Source organism: Procambarus clarkii, chromosome 83 (assembly GCF_040958095.1).
Source record: "Procambarus clarkii isolate CNS0578487 chromosome 83, FALCON_Pclarkii_2.0, whole genome shotgun sequence".
Lineage (NCBI taxonomy): Eukaryota > Metazoa > Arthropoda > Malacostraca > Decapoda > Cambaridae > Procambarus > Procambarus clarkii.
Genome location: NC_091232.1, coordinates 5,844,983 through 5,862,632, shown reverse-complemented (window position 1 = coordinate 5,862,632; position 17,650 = coordinate 5,844,983). Strand labels below are relative to the sequence as shown.

The 17,650-nt window shown below is 41.9% G+C and overlaps 1 protein-coding gene across 1 annotated transcript in view; it reads left to right on the top strand.

Moving 5' to 3' along the window:
- Positions 1–7,401: 7,401 nt before the first annotated feature.
- LOC123768720 (uncharacterized) overlaps positions 7,402–17,650 on the top strand; it is a 35,137-nt gene continuing 24,888 nt past the window's right edge. The window contains exon 1 of the mRNA XM_045759417.2: positions 7,402–7,513. The gene's annotated coding sequence lies outside the window, so the exon portion shown is untranslated. The remainder of the gene's footprint in view (positions 7,514–17,650) is intronic.

Below are 17,650 nucleotides of genomic sequence, written 5' to 3'. Positions count from 1 at the left end.
TGTGTGTGTGTGTGTGTGTGTGTGTGTGTGTGTGTATTTACTATTTGTATCTGCAGGATCTCTTGGACCCAGCCTTTCTAAAATCCATTTTTTTCCTCTAATATATCTATTACATATAGTTCTCTCTAACACACACGCACACATACACATCAGGAAGCATCCCGTAGCAGCTGTATAACTCCCAGGTAGCTGTTTACCGCTAGGTGAACAGAAGCACCAGGGTGAAAACAACTCTGCCTATTTGTTTCCGCCGAGGATCGAACCCGGGCCCCTTAGGATTATGACTTCTGAGCGCTGTCCACTCAGCCATGAGGCCCCATATGTGTATGTGTGTGTGTACAGGCGCATATGTACAAGTATAGGACGTGTATCCGTACAGGTGTGGCGTGTGTCCGGACAGGTATAGAAAATGTGTCCGTGCAGGTGTGGAGTGGCCACAGGTGTGTGTAAGGGCGTGAAGGAGAGTGCAATAGGCCTCGCAACACGTGTGGAGAAAGTCATTTAGGGAAAGCCAGACTGTTCACCTGTTCACCTTGTCAATCATGATGTCAAACAAGCCGTCTGGGATGACAGATGCCTCAAGCATCGCTCAATGACACGACTGACAGGCGAATGGCGCCCGACTGACCCACAAATCCACTTTGGAGTCACCATGTAAGGTAAATATGTACACTAGTTGAGCACATAACTGGTAGGGAGGTGCGGTGGGACAGGTCCATGAGCGTGGATCAGGTCCGTGGGCGTGGATCAGGTCTGTGGGCGTGGATCAGGTCCGTGGGCGTGGATCAGGTCTGTGGGCGTGGATCAGGTCTGTGGGCGTGGATCAGGTCCGTGGGCGTGGATCAGGTCTGTGGGCGTGGATCAGGTCTATGGGCGTGGGTCAGGTCTGTGGGCGTGGATCAGGTCTGTGGGCGTGGATCAGGTCCGTGGGCGTGGATCAGGTCCGTGGGCGTGGATCAGGTCTGTGGGCGTGGATCAGGTCCGTGGGCGTGGATCAGGTCCGTGGGCGTGGATCAGGTCTATGGGCGTGGATCAGGTCTATGGGCGTGGGTCAGGTCTGTGGGCGTTGTTCGGGCCATCAAGGAGAGTTCAGTCTGGGAATGGTCTTTTATTAATGTATTTAGATTCATTTGCATTTATGCAGCTACACTAGACTATAGATCTACTGCGGGCTCACCATAGCCCGTGCTACTTGGAACTTTTGTTCCGAGGAGCTGAATCTAAAACAACAACAACAAATACTATAAATTCTATACATTCGACGCACGATATACTTCTAAAATGAAGATAAAAGATCGTCATTAATAGTTTTATGCAGTAAAAATAAATATGTGGTAATTATGCAGTAATAATAAATAATAAATGATTATTTATGGGATTGTTAAGTGTAAAGAATCACGTCATGGGACTTTAGATGAGTTTGGGCTGATTAACCTTCCGTTTTCTTTGTTGTTAAGAAAGAGAACGTGTTTATTGATCGGTTTATTTTCTGTTTTTGACGTTGACATTCTCTTAAATATATACAATCTGCAGTGACTCCAAGAGTGCCATTCAAGCAATTACGTACTCTTCAACAACGTGCAAGGAGTTGAAATTGAATTGAAATTGAAATTGAAATAAGTTTATTAATGTAAAATACACACAAAGGGATGAGGTAGCTCAAGCTATTCTCACCCCGTTCAGTACATCGTGTTAATACATACATAGACACACATCACAAACAATAAACATATTACCAAACATTCTGAGAGATAAACATCTACATTTCCTAAGTAAGGAGTTTGTTTACCCATGTCTTCAACTTCTTCATGAACATCGATTCAGTGTTGCAAGATTGGGCTACAAATAGCGAATTGGGCTACTTTTGAGAGCCCAGCGCTCCCAAATTTTTAATTTCGCTACTTGTTACTTTTTGGGCTAATTTAAAAGCAAGATGTGCTAATTTGGGCTATTAATGTTTAGAATGTACGATTGCGAGTTACATGAAAGTAACTAAGCTATAAATAATTGTAATTAATAATAATTGTAAATATTAATTAATACTAAATAATATTATTTAATAAATTAGTCCCAATTCAATGCAGAGTTTTCTTCCAAGCACAGAAACTTGTAAATATAAATACAAGATAATAGATAGATCGATAAATAAATAGACAACTTTCAAATATTGCACCAAGTAATGGCGAGAGGAAAAAAACTAGACAGTATACATTACATTTGAAATTAATAATGGATGAATGGTAATAAATTGGTGTATGTTTGTATGTATACCAGACAAAGTCCATTTAATGGCAGAATTTAGAGATTTTGTGTAAAAACTTTTATATCTCATATTATTAATTATAACAGTAATCGAAAAAAGTCATAGTTTGTATATACAAGAGATGAAACAGAGAGCCATGAGCTAGAGCGATGTGCTGAGTCCATAAGGAGGCCGAGCTTCCAGAAATACCTTCCTGTGATTGGCTGTTGCAGGGAATACCAACACTCTTTTATGAATAAAATTTAAACTAAGAAATAGGTCCTTGTGCACAACAACACAGTTGTTGTGAAAAAGAACAACAATTTCTGTTTTGCACCTGACAGAAATCTCCATCTAACTGAATAATTTACTCGCATCAGAGGGCAGAGCCGTGTATCATTATTTGTGTCAAGGCAACCCCCAATAATAACGTCTCAAGTTAGGTAGCCATGCAGCCCATTTTTATATAGCATCTGTTATATCCCGCAATATTTAATTATCACTTCGTTAACACTTTAAATAATTAACACTTCACTTTTTTGGGTAAATTAAAGTTAAAGCAGAATTCCATAAGCATGACTGGTGGGCTGAACTAAGATGATTTACTAAGTGGATGGCACCTATAGTTGATCCCTTCCTGTGATTGGCTGTTGTGTGAATGTCAACAAAGAATATCTACCAATTATATGCCATTTATTATGCACCCCAAACCATCTTGTGGACGGAGCTTGGAACCTCCTACCCGAGCACAACAACCCGCCTTATGGGTTGCTGTTTGGCTATTTATAGTGCGTTGGAAAAGCAACAGATGGCGTTAGTTGTATTTTGTAGAGTAATTTGTTATAAGTGTAATTTGATGTCAACAGATGGCGTAAGCTGTATCTTATGGCTACTATTAACCTGCCAGTTGATAGTGCCATGCAACAAGAACACATATGTGATAACATCCATCTGATCACCAATGTCTTATCATTCATGCACACACTCCAACGACAAGGCCGACGGGTACTTATCAACTGGGTGCCAAGTCATGTGGGACTAATAGGTAATGACATTGCAGACGAAGCTGCAAAACTTGCTACTAAGAGGAGGAATGTAGACATTTACATACCACAGAGTCTATCCCAGATGAAGAAAGTGATTCGAAACAGAGCAATGCGAAAGATGTACAGTGACCACACCACAGCAGTTGCAACATCAGGATCTGCGGGTTGGTACAAGAATTCAACCAACTACGAACCACTTAGTTTGATGAACGGGAGCAGTAGAACAACAGAAGTGCACTTACATCGCATCAGGCTTGGATACCCATGTGCATGGGAAATAGGCTTACGGGTTCCGGAAGGTGAGAGGAAATGTCACTACTGTGGAGAAATGCCCGACAGACCACTGGAACATTATCTAACACAGTGCACAGTTACAAACCCGTTAAGATTTCACCTTCGATTCAACAGAGCAGAGGACGTTGTTAAACACATATGGCAAAATCTTACTGAAGCGACCATACGGGTCATACATACTCATACTCCGCCCAGGTAAAACAGAAACAAGCAACACTTAGTGGGCCAGCCAGAGGCTTAGGGCCCGCGCAGGATTATCCCTGCTAAAAAGAAGAAAAAAAAAAAAGTTGATAGTGTTCTTATCTGCCGATAGATGGCATCAGCTGTGTTATTATTATTTTAATAATATTATTACATTAATAATAATGTATTATTATTACTTTAAACACTGATCTATACGTCTGGTAGCTTATAATAAGGTTGTATACCGTGCTGGTATTAGGCAACTAGAATTCTGCAATTACTTTTTTTTTATCTACTGTTGAGGATATGTAAGACAAATGTAAGGTTTTGAGGCTAAGTAACGAAGATAGTTACAAGATACGAGCCAGATGGTGTTGAGATTGCAAAAGGGATTATGATAAGAACTTAAGCCAAAAAATCAATGCATAAATGTTCGCAAATATGAGACTGGAATTTATTTCTCGAAAAGTTAGCAATAAAATACGCTTTTTAGTTCTTTATTTTTAAAATTAAGACCAGGGATTCTGTCTAACGAAGCTGCAAGCTAAAACACCGTTATCCTATAATGTTCATCTGTAGCTTGACCCTAAATACTCGTTTATTAAACGAATTTATTGTTAGAGTTCATTAGGAATCAACATTGTTGAAGGCAGTTTCCAACAAATACCTTCCTGTGATTGGCTGTTGCGGGGAATGCCAACGCTTATATGATTAAAATGCAAAATAAGAAATACGTCCTTTTACTCAATAATCTTGTTGTTGTTGTTGTACAAAAGAACAACAATTTCTGTTTTATACAAGACAGAAATTTCCATCTAACTGAATAATGTAGACCAATAAGAGGGCGGAGGCATTGTATCGCCGATATTATTTACGTGAGGCAATCCCCACTGATGACGTCACAAGCTAGGTAGCCAGCCCATGTTTCTGTAACACTCGTTACATCCTGCAATATTTAATTATCACTTTATTAATACTTTTAAATACTTAACATTTCACTTTTTAGGGAGATTAAAGTTGAAGCAGAATGTCATAAGCAAGGATTGTGTGCTGAATAAAGATGATTTATTAAGTGGATGGAGCCTTTAGCTGATCCCTTCCTGTGATTGGCTGTTGTGTGAATGTCAACAAAGAGTTTCTAAATGATATGCCATTTATTATGCACCCCATACCATTTTGTGAGCGGAGCTTGGAACCTCCTACCCGAGCGCAACAACCCACCTTATGGGTTGCTGTTTGGCTATTTATAGTGCGTTGGAAAAAAAAGAGATGGCGCTAGTAGTATTTTGTGGGGTAATTTGTTATAGGTGTAATTTGATGTCAACAGATGGCGTAAGCTGTATCTTATGGCCACTGTTGACCAGCTAGTTGATAGTGTTCTCTTCTGCCGACAGATGGCATCAGCTGTGTTTTTATTACTTCCGAATTCCCTTTAAACACTGATCTACAAATCCCTTGGCTTATGATAAGGTTTTATACCATTTATGATAAGTATTAGATAACTGGAGTTACGCAATTACTTTTATTTGTCAACTGTTGAGGATATCATCATATAACGTCTGGTTAGGACGTACTGCTCTCGATTGATGAAGATTAAGCCACCCAAGAGGCGGCACGGGCATGAATAGCCCGTAAATACTGCTCTGGTAATACTATTCAGAGGGGTGGGGGAACTATCAAGTGAAAGCGCCAAGCCATTACGACTAGATAGCACTCGGAAGGGATCAGGATACGGATTTGGGATGGAACGGGGGAAAGGAATGGTGCCCAACCTCTTGGACGGTCGGGGATTGAACGCGAACCTGTAGGAAAGGAGACCGTCGCTCTACCGTCCAGCCCAAGTGGTTAAGCGTAATATTATTAAAACAACAATTTATGCATATAATAGCAGCATTTCACACTAAAAATACTTGGATATATCGAAATTTGGTAGTGAATTCCAATCTAGGAATCTCCTATGACTAAACTGTACTTTTTAATTATTTTTATGTACTATTATTAAATTATTAAGTACTTACTATAATAATTAAATAAATTATTTTATTTAATATTTAAATTAAACGATAAAATAATAGGTAATAATAAATTATTGTGTAGGGGGACAGGCAGCCATTGTATATATATACATGTTAGGTTTATACCAAGGTCCCACAAAGGTGCCACAAAGGTGCCAAATTAAAGACTGGGTGCTGCCGGGTCGGGCCCAAGGGCTGCTGGCGGCCCTGGCCAGGCTGAACTTCCGCGCCCTTATAATCACCATTGTTTAATAATCTTCACAGGATGGGCTATTCATGCTATTACGGGCTATTCATGCTATTACGGGCTATTCATGCCCGTGCCACCTTTTGGGTGGCACGGGCATGAATAGCCCGTAAGTGAAGGCCTTTTGGAGCCATTACCAGCATCAATAGCTAGTGCTGGGGATCAGTGGATGGTTGAATGTCCTGTTGATATAGATTCAGCTACTAGGAACAAGAAGTTCCAAGTAGCACGGGCTAAGGCGAGCCCGTAGTGGACTTACCTGGCACAGGAGCGGTGCTGTGTCGGAATGCCATCCCTCTGCGTCTCAAACGGTCTAGTTCGCCTGGTGAATGCTGTGACGTCATTTCTCCTTGACCAATGAGAAGTGTAGGCTTCTCCTGCCATTCCTATGCTCTGCCCTGATTGGTAGCGCCATGTGTCACTGCTCTAGCCATCAGGCCTATAGTGTACCGGCGTCCAGACACTGACAGCGTCTATACACTGCCGAGGAAGATGGGGATTGATTGATTGATGAAGATTAAGCCACCCAAAAGGTGGCACGGGCATGAATAGCCCGTAAGTGGTGGCCCTTTTGAGCCATTACCAGTATCAAGAGCTGATACTGGAGATCTGTGGAGGTGCGACTGCACCCTGCGTGACGGGAGATGTCTCCCGTGACAGAAGATGGGGGAGTTTTACCTCGATATAAAGATGCTAACGTGTATGAATACACGCTGGCTGCCTGTCCCCCGACACAATGAATTATTACTGCCCGAAACGCTTTGCGTAATAGTGGCTTTAGGCATTGTATGTACTAGCTCCATCTATAAATCCATCAACTGTTGTATCTCACCTTGTATGTATGTACTTTACCTGAATAAATATTTGTATTTGTATTTGTATTATTAATTATTATAGATGTTTAACCTACGCTTCGTACAGTCCAGCCATCCCACATCCACCATGTTGCCCCGGTAACTTGTCCCATAACTCCACAACCGACCTCCGTCCGCAGTATGAAGAACAAGTCCACCAGTGAACTAGAACATAGAGACATTAAAGCACCAGGTACCCATTAACTAAGAGTTGTTGTTTAAGATTCGCTACCCGAACAAAAAGTTCAAAGTAGCACGGGCTATGGTGAGCCCGTAGGGGACTTTTTTCTTGGTAAAACTAAGAGGCGGGGTACAAGACCCCAGATCTCGTCTAGACGATGACACTAATGTCCAAATAATAATTTGTTTCTTCTTGAAATCCTCTGCATGCCCTTGTATACATTTTAAATGATTAAAGCTACAATGATAACAGTCATAATAATATGAATTCAGTAAATATAGGAACAATTTCACGAAGAGCCGGTAACTAGCATAGAGCAATTCAGCGGTGAGATAGTAGTGGCAATCCCTGCTGCCAGACGTACCTCAAAACTACAGGTCCAAACGGCCTTGCAAGTCAGTGTGTCTGTGGACGTCGTGGGAGGCAGGTTTCGCTCATCTCTCTAGTGAAGGTGGGAGTCACGTGCCTCTGTTGATGTTTTGGTGAAGAGGAGGAGGCAGCCACTCTTAAGTGTCTCATACTATCGTAGTGCTTTTAATAGTGAGTGTGTAGGTGTGCTGTGTTGGTAGGATTGCACACACGTAGGAAGGTAAGTGTTGATTTGAGTGAAAGATGCTGAAATGATTTCGAAGTCCCTCATCGAGTTAAAGGAACTTGATCTGGAATTTTTCTGGCTAGATGTAACTAAAAGGGATGTTGTATAGTAATTCCCTTGACGTTCTTCTCTTTTGGGTCGCGTGCATAATGTAAATGTTTTCGTCCCAAAACTTGTCTCCAAGATACATCCGCCAGTTTCTCGCTTTCAGTTCATAGGACCACGAGTAAATATCGCACGTTATTTAAGATTGAAATTCGAAGATGTTTGATTAAACACACACACACACACACACACACACACACACACACACACACACACACACACACACACACACACACACACACACACACACACACTAGGGGGGTCTGGTAGCTGAGTGGACAGCGCGCAGTACTCGTAATTATGTGGCCCGGGTTCGATTCCTAGACCAGGCAGACACAAATGGGCAAAGTTTCTGTCACCCTGAATGCCCCCTGTCACCTAGCAGAAAATGGATACCTGGGAGTTAGACAGCTGTTACGGAGCTGCTTCTGAATGTGTGTGTGTGTGTGGAAAAAAAAATAGTAGTTGGTAACAGTTAATTGGCAGTTGAGAGGCAGGCCGAAAGAGCAAAGCTCAACCCTCCCAAGCACAACTAGGTGAATACAACTATGTGAATACATGTAAACATAAAAAATGCAATAGTGCTTTAAATACAGAAATTTCAGAAGAGAATCTATAAGGAAATACAAAAGTTACTTCATATCTAAAGTCGAGACAAACCAAAGCTGCTCCTTGGCCATGTTGTGAATGTGAATGACCGAGTGACTAGGCAAATTAAGAATTGAGGAGAACAGACAAAATATTGCAAGGAAATCAGTGAGGAACTAAATGTTGGATTCCACAAGTTATTCCTGCTGGCCGGACCAGCTCCCTGTGGCATGAGTGACTCCCGGTGAGATACTGATAAATACTGAGATAATTTATCAGAGGAGGTAGTTAGGGACAACTAGACACATTAGATGCAACGAAAGCTGTAAAGCAAGACAACGTATTACTGTGGTTTGCTAAACGAAGCTCCACAGGCCTTTAGTATATCTTAATTACAGAGTTTTGATGAACCACAGCAGGAGAGAGTTGCCTAGTAGATAGAAGACAGCACCTGAGGCACCAGTAAAAGAGAGTGAACAGGCATGAAACACTGAACGACAAACCGGCATCACCGACAAAACATCCTACAAAAGTATTTTGAAAACATTATAATAAGTTCAAATGATAAGATCAAAATAGAATGAAATGTGTAAATGAGGACAAAAATTCGTGCCAAAAAATTCTAGTGACCTTTGACTATAAAAATACAGAGCAGACAAGGAGGCAGATTGCTGTTTCTGGATTAGCAAAAAGCCTTAGACACACTAATAAACAAGAGATCACTGTAGGCTGTATTTGGTGAAATCATATCTAACATATGTGAGACGCAATATTGGAAGATAAGTTAGATTAGTGTAGGACAACAAACAGGGGTCCCACAAGGATCTGTTCTAGGACCCATACTAGTCCAAATAATTGTAAATGACTTAACCCAACCACTTGGACTGGACGGTAGAGCGTTGGTCTCACTTCATGCAGGTCGGCGTTCAATCCCCCGATCGTCTAAGTGGTTGGGAATCATTCCTTTCCCCAGTTCCATCCCAAATCCTTGTCATTATCCCTTCCAGGTGCTTTATAGTCGTAATAGCTTGGCCCTTTCTCTTTCCTTAACCACTAGCGGACAGTCATACACGTATATCTCTGCAGATGATGCAAAATTAATAAGATAAATGGCATCTGAAATTCAATACCAGTAAGTGTAATGTTTTGACAAATGAGAAGAGGGGATGAAAGATCAACAGTTCGGCACATAGGAATGATCGCCATCTTACTGAATCAACTAAAGAAAAAGACCTAGAAGTCGTTATAATAACTCAAACCTTCAATTAACCTCAAAAACGAGGCATCTATAACATTTACACATCACATACGTGAGACTAGTCTTGGAGTCTGCAGCTCTGAAGGGAACTTTCCTCTTCAAAGAGCTTTTAATGAGGCTTGGAAAGATACTGAAGATTGGAAGGTAGCTCATCTGAGAATTAAGTGGAATTTGGTACAAAGACAAGTTCAAGTAGCGGGATTTATTGACTCTAGGAAAAAAGAGACATGATAAAAACATATAAAATACATAGAAAAACTTATATATATCAAGAACAGGTGTTTTATTGTCTAATAAATAACTGCAAAACGACGTGATAGATTACTCAAGATTTTTGGGGGAGCTTGAATGTTAAATATGAAGTAATATACAGTACAGTAACACACACAACGGAATCACAGTATAATCTTTTATAGTGTATATTTAATACAACGTTATCTCAACCTGACAACGCTCAAAAGACGTCATAGTTACTGTGTGTTGTGATAGTAGTGTGGTAGAGATATAGAAGGAAAATACTGTACATTTAAAATTTATATTGTTGCGTATGTAACTGTTGATACAGACTCAGAGAGAACTGGCAGAGAGAGAGAGAGAGAGAGGCTGGAGAGACAGAGGGAAGGAGAAATACAGTTAATTCACGTGATGTAAGTTGATGCCCCTCTAGATAAACTTGTGATGAGAAGTGACGTTAAATAACATTCATTCATGGTAATATTAAAGTTTCTTTGCATAGACCTCAACAGGTTAGGAGAGAAGGTTTTCTCCCTAGACAAAGTTATCTAAGTTGCATTACTGTTGCAGAGTTGCATTACTTACAGAAAGAGGCAGCTGGAGACCGGGCCTTGCAAGCTAGGATGTTGCATCTCCCTTACTTGATGGAACATTTGAGAACCAGTTGGGTGTGTGCAACAAGAAAAAGCAAATAAAAACTTAAACTCATTTAATTAAATTAGTTTAAAACTAATTCAAACTTTTTGAAAACTTAAAACTAGTTAAAAATTAATAGTTCTTCAAAGTGAGAAAAATAATACCGTCCTCCTCTGTGTGATAACGCCCTCCTCAGTGGGAATTATAGAGTAATAACACCCTCCTCAGTAGGAATTATAGAGTAATAACGCCCTGCTCAGTGGGTATTATAGAGTAATAACGCCCTCCTCAGTGGGAATTATAGAGTAATAACACCCTCCTCAGTGGGAATAATAGAGTAATAACACCCTCCTCAGTGGGAATTATAGAGTAATAACACCCTCCTCAGTGGGAATTATAGAGTAATAACACCCTCCTCAGTGGGAATAATAGAGTAATAACACCCTCCTCAGTGGGTATTATAGAGTAATAACGCCCTCCTCAGTGGGAATTATAGAGTAATAACGCCCTCCTCAGTAGGAATAATAGAGTAATAACGCCCTCCTCAGTGAGAATTATAGAGTAATAACGCCCTCCTCAGTAGGAATAATAGAGTAATAACGCCCTCCTCAGTGAGAATTATAGAGTAATAACGCCCTCCTCAGTAGGAATTATAGAGTAATAACGCCCTCCTCAGTGGGAATTATAGAGTAATAACGCCCTCCTCAGTGGGAATTATAGAGTAATAACGCCCTCCTCAGTGGACGCCAGACAAGGAACCATTAAATCCTCAGACCACACGATGAAAATAAATAACTTGTGCAGAATTTATTTCTACTAGAAAGCACAAGAACACACAACTATTGTGTGTTCTTGTGCTTTGACCCGGCCAGGATTCGAACCCATGCCGTCCAGGATCACCCCTAAACGTACACAGTACCGTGACCACCGCACCAATGATCGTCTATAAGGATTGGTCAGTCTTGGCGCTTATTAACTAAGCTCCCTGACTGACCAACCCCCGACGACACTCATGGATCCATTTGAGTACAGTTTTTCATCAAATTCTGGCGCATGCACGGGCCGCACTGAGTCTAACATGTGTGAGAAAGAGTCAAAGAGTTCTTAGTGATATATGGCTTGTGCGTTCATGCAGCTTTCTCACATATATATATATATATATATATATATATATATATATATATATATATATATATATATATATATATATATATATATATATATGACGTTACATTATCTTGTAATAGAGTAGTGCAGCGCCCCACCTGTAATATAGTGGGGGATCCTCTGGAGATGGACACCTCTCTGAGAAGTTGTGAATGGCGGGGGTGACGTCAGTGGTGTTGTTGCTTGACCTTCACTGGTTCAGTAGTGTGGTGGGTTCGCATCCCCCGGCCTCCTTCACATGTGTCACCTCTGTTCTCGTGCTGTCTCCCTTGTTCCTCTTTCTCTTCTCTCGCTCTTTCTGCTTCGCTGAAATTTTCTTTGATTTATTTTATCTTTCTCTCTCGTTTTTGTATTTTCATTTGATATCTCTGGTTTGTTTTTCCTCTGTCTGTCTGTCTCTCTGTCTCTCTGTTTCTCTGTCTCTCTGTCTCTCTCTGTCTCTCTGTCTCTCTCTGTCTCTCTGTCTCTGTTTCTCTGTCTCTCTGTTTCTCTGTCTCTCTGTTTCTCTGTCTTTCTGTCTCTCTCTGTCTCTCTGTTTCTCTGTCTCTCTGTTTCTCTGTCTCTCTGTCTCTCTCTGTCTCTCTGTTTCTCTGTCTCTCTGTTTCTCTGTCTCTCTGTCTCTCTCTGTCTCTCTGTCTCTCTGTCTGTCTGTCTCTCTCTGTCTCTGTGTGTCTCTGTCTGTCTGTCTGTCTGTCTGTCTGTCTGTCTGTCTGTCTGTCTGTCTGTCTGTCTGTCTGTCTGTCTGTCTGTCTGTCTGTCTCTGTCTGTCTGTCTGTCTCTCTCACCACCTTGCAGTATTCCCCGTCCCAATACAAGACGTAGTGCAAACAGACTTACCATGAAGGTTTACAGTGCGTGGTGACTCTTGACCGACCTTGACACCTGCCCACACTCTCTCCCGCGATCGCTATATACGTCATACAACTGTAGCAGGTTGTTAAATACACGCGATGCAGCTGTATTAGACTTCCATGCGTTACATAGCTGGAGCAGACTCTTCTATACGCCATACAGCTGTAGCAGATTCTGCAATGCTAGTGATGCAAGGGTGGAATTTTCTCTGCTGCATTTGATAGAAGTGTAACATTCTCTCTTCTACATTTAACATGTATACTAGTCTCTCCTCAACCCTTGACATGTATACCGGTTTCTCCTTAACACTTAAATGTATACTAGTCTCTCCTCAACACATATACCTATCTCTCTCTTCAATCCGTATCACCTACAGCTGTCTCTTATCTGCATTACCCGTCTCTTCTTCATAATGATCTTCCATCTCTTCTTTATTATGATCGTGCATCACCCAAAGATGTCATCGTTTCATCTATTAATCTGATGTCTCAGGAGGAGATCAATAGTATTCAGCGCTTCTTCTTGAACCTAAATGTCACAAACCACTTGAATTCATCATGCCCGACCTCGTATATTTTAAGATCTTGCATAACAGGAATTTAATGCGATCGTTATTTTTTTATTTTATGGAAACTTGACTTGAGAATGTTTTTACTTCCTACTTATTTAATATATTTTTCGTGCTTTTGCAACTTGTAATTTGTTAAGTATGCAATTTTGCAATTTTAAGAATAAATCTATAGATTGGGAAGAAATGGGTCTGGAAATATTGTGGTCGTAAGGGGATTTTTGGGGTTTTCAAGAAGTTTTTGCTTCTTGAAGAAAGTTTTGGTATTTGGATTAAGGTCCATGAGACTGAGGAGGGTCAGTACGACCGTGATATTAACACGAGCCAGCACAGTCTTCTTTTGTTCTGGTCATGATTCAGGGTTAATGTTAACTCTCAGTGTATATACTCACCTTAGGTGTATATTTATACCCCTCGGTGTATATATATACACTCGGTGTATGTTCACACCTTCCGTGTATACAATGTGTTCTGTCTTGTGTTTCCTTACTGTCCGTTTTCGTTCCTCCTTCCTGTCATCCTCTCCTTACATTCTCAGAATTTCCTTTATTCTTATTTTCCTTTCTCTCTCTCTCTCTCTCTCTCTCTCTCTCTCTCTCTCTCTCTCTCTCTCTCTCTCTCTCTCTCTCTCTCTCTCTCTCCTCTCCTTTCAGCATCCACCACCCCGCTCTCCCTCAGCTTCTCTTCTCGATGTAAGATCTTCTGCAAGTTAATCGGCAAGCCAGTCAGAGACTCAAGAATAGGCCTCTTCGGGAGATAGGCCTATGGTCTACCTGTATTTCGTGTCGTAAAAATATAATATAAAATCACTTTTCTACAGTAATGCAATATTTCTTCTACAACAGAATAATAATTGATATTTACTCGTAATTACTATAAAATAATCACTTCTAATCCGTGTCTGTATATTTTGACATACACCATCTGATTGACATTTGAGAGGCGGGACCATAGAGCCAGAGCTCAACCCCCGTAAGCACAACTAGGTGAGTACCATTAATTGTAAAATTATTGCCAAAAAAAATGATCTCAGACTGTGGATATATTTTCCAGACAGTCATGCTTTTTGAGTGATTAAGACGAGACAATCTGAGATAACTCTTTTGTCTTACTGATTGTTTTTTCAACGAGGTATTGAATCTCTGTTACAGAGATTGTGAGAGGTGAAGAGGAGGATGAACTCCTTGAGAGAGCATGCAGGTAGACCTTGGTCTCAGGCTTCCACTCTCTCTCATACTCTCTCACACACTACAGCAAACAGTTTCTGGCTCTCAAACACAGACTTTATCTCACACAGAATTCTTACCACTCTCACACTCACACATTCTGCTTCTCACCTACTCTAACACACCACCTCTCACATATTCTCTCTATAGGCTGATTTGTTAGATAGAGAGGGAAGCAGGACTGTTGGAAAGGCACTGAAGTGGGCAAGAATGTACTTGACAGGAAAAAGATAGTCGCAATCACATAAATGTCAGGCTGGAGAGATATATATCAAACGGAGTCCCACAAGACTCGGTCCTGGGCCCGCTATTTATAATGTACATTAACTCTTCGATAGCGAGTGCATTCTATATAACGGAGGAAGATTGTATAGAGTGCTGCAGGAAGACCTTGACCCAACTACATAAGAGTTAGAGACTCATGACTGTTGGACTTTATCCATAAGTGTAAACAGATTATCGGAACAGATGATTGGAAGGACATTTTCAAATACGTTTTCCCTGCTTGTGATATCCCCCTATGTTATATGTCTGTCAGCGGTAAGGTTATAAAGCCAAGTGTGTTGTACACATCTCATTTGGGTGAGGTGATCTTTCCCCTCGACGGACGCCTCATTCATGCTAAGCATCTCTGTGGATCCTGCCCTTTGTCTTTACTCATTCCTCTTCCTTCCTCCTCCTCCTCCTTCCCCTCCTGTCTCCTCCTGCGTCTACCTCATGTTATACCAACTCCTTACGTGTTCTTTTCGTAATACTGGTACGGTGGTAAGCTTCTTGGTAACTCATAACGTCGTAATCCAATCGGTAATCAGAGTCCAGTGACGACACCGCTCTTTTCTCAGATTCCGTAGAGCCGCTGCATCATTCAGGATTATAATATTTTGTTTCCCTGTCTTTCTCTCTCTCTCTCTCTCTCTCTCTCTCTCTCTCTCTCTCTCTCTCTCTCTCTCTCTCTCTCTCTCTCTCTCTCTCTCTCTCTCTCTCTCTCTCTCTCTCTCTGTGATACTGTATTGTCCCACACTGTGTCCAGACCAAAGTAACGCACCATGACCCTGACCTAAACCCCAGTATCAAGATACTCACACCTGTACAGCAATCAGGTGTGCAGGTCTCATCCCATGCGGCAATTATGCCAATTACCGTCGGAACGACCTCCATATCACCAGTTTTGTCCAAGCGCTGCCGGCTTTGTGTCGACGACAAAAGACTGGTAAAAAATTAACATTGTGACCTTTCCTGTCAACAGGACCAGAATTAATCAAACATTTACGTGTCTCCTTACGAAACCTGTGCATCTTTTTCCTGTCACAACTTCTTAGTTTGTATTTATTAAGCAGTTGACGAGCTCTGAAGCTCTACGAGATTATATGTAGCAATAACAACTTTTGGTTGTAAAGTTTCGAGCTCGTAAACTTTAATAATAACAGACTTAGGTACCGTGACAAGGTACCCGGGTCCCAAGCGAGGGCGGGGAGACCTTTGACCCTAACGATGGTACTTGTGTAAAGGAGGAAATGTATATGTTTATCTCTCAGAATGTTCGGTAATACGTTTATTGCTTGTGATGTGTGTCTATGTATGTATTAACACGATGTACTGAACGGGGTGAGAATAGCTTGAGCTACCTCATCCCTTTGTGTGTATTTTACCTCGATAAACTTATTTCAATTTCCTAACGATAGAGAGGTTGTTAACGTGTCTAGTGTGTGTTGAGTGGTCAGGCAGGTCTTACCATATCAAACCCGTCATATTTCAAGTAGTTATGACCGACCAGAAGCGCAGTAACCTACGCAGCCCACTCAGCCTGTCGAGGCCAATGCTCGTTAGCCTAAGTAAACGTCAATATAGTGGTGCTTTTAAGTTCATAAAGCGTCACAATTTGACGCTAGGGTCTTTAGCGTCTCAATTCCAGTGCATAAAATGTCAGACTGAGCTGCTGAGATGTGGTTGTTGTTGTTTAAGATTCAGCTACTCGGAACAACACGTTCCAAGTAGCACGGGCTATGGTGAGCCCGTAATGGACTTACCTAGCACAGGAGCGGGGCAAGTAGCACGGGCTATGGTGAGCCCGTAGTGGACTTACCTGGCACAGGAGCGGGGCAAGTAGCACGGGCTATGGTGAGCCCGTAATGGACTTACCTAGCACAGGAGCGGGGCAAGTAGCACGGGCTATGGTGAGCCCGTAGTGGACTTACCTGGCACAGGAGCGGGGCAAGTAGCACGGGCTATGGTGAGCCCGTAGTGGACTTACCTGGCACAGGAGCGGGGCAAGTAGCACGGGCTATGGTGAGCCCGTAATGGACTTACCTAGCACAGGAGCGGGGCAAGTAGCACGGGCTATGGTGAGCCCGTTGTGGACTTACCTGGCACAGGAGCGGTGCCTGTCTGCTGAGGTGGGTTGAATGAGTTTATATTCTGTTCTCAAGGGTTTGTTAAGTTGGGGGATGGAGGGATAGAAGGAATAGCGAAGTGGAAAACGAGAAGATAAGGACGGAATAAGCGGATGAAAGGATAGAGGTGAGGGTTAGTGGGTTGTTCCCTATGTACGTGTTCGTCCTGTTGTGTGAGGGGGGGGGAGGGCAGGGCACCGCTCCTGTGCCAGGTAAGTTACGGGGTCACCATAGCCCGTGCTACTTGGAACTTGTTCCGAGTAGCTGAATCTATAACAACAATATTGTGTGAGGCTAGTTTGTTAATGCATCGGGAAAATGACGCTGGACGTTGTTGGTGTTAAGACAATGGCAACACTCCTACCAGTGTTGTTTTGTGTAGCTGGGACCAGTGTTGCTATGTATAGCGGGGACCAGTGTTGCTATGTATAGCTGGGACCAGTGTTGCATACCGTTCCCTCAATTAACCAATCCGTAAGAAAATGTAGCGTTTTTTTCCTTATCTAGAATCGTACGAACGCTCCTAACCTCTATCCAGGTCGATGCAGAGAAAACGTCAATATTACAGTGCTTTAAGTTGTACTAATACGTCGTATTTTTAACGTATTGGGTGAGAGGACGGTTTTCATCCCTTGGGATCCTGCTGGGTCTAATTACATCCTTTCAGAATTGCTTGCTGCAGCTTCTCACGATTTTATGTGTATTTAAATTCGTTGTGGTTTTATTGGTGTGAAGGTGGCTGTAGTTTGGTACTTACTGGTTAGTGTACTCCCACTACTGTGCTTGCGCAACCCGTCCTCAGACCAAGTCCATTCCATCCAGCGGTCGACCCCCAAAGACGTATTCGTCAATTCTAACATGATGTTATCTTCTTGAGATGTTATCTTGAGATGATTTCAGGGCTTTAGTGTCCCCGCGGCCCGGTCCTCGACCAGGCCATGTTCACTCGAAATAGGAATTTTCTCAAAT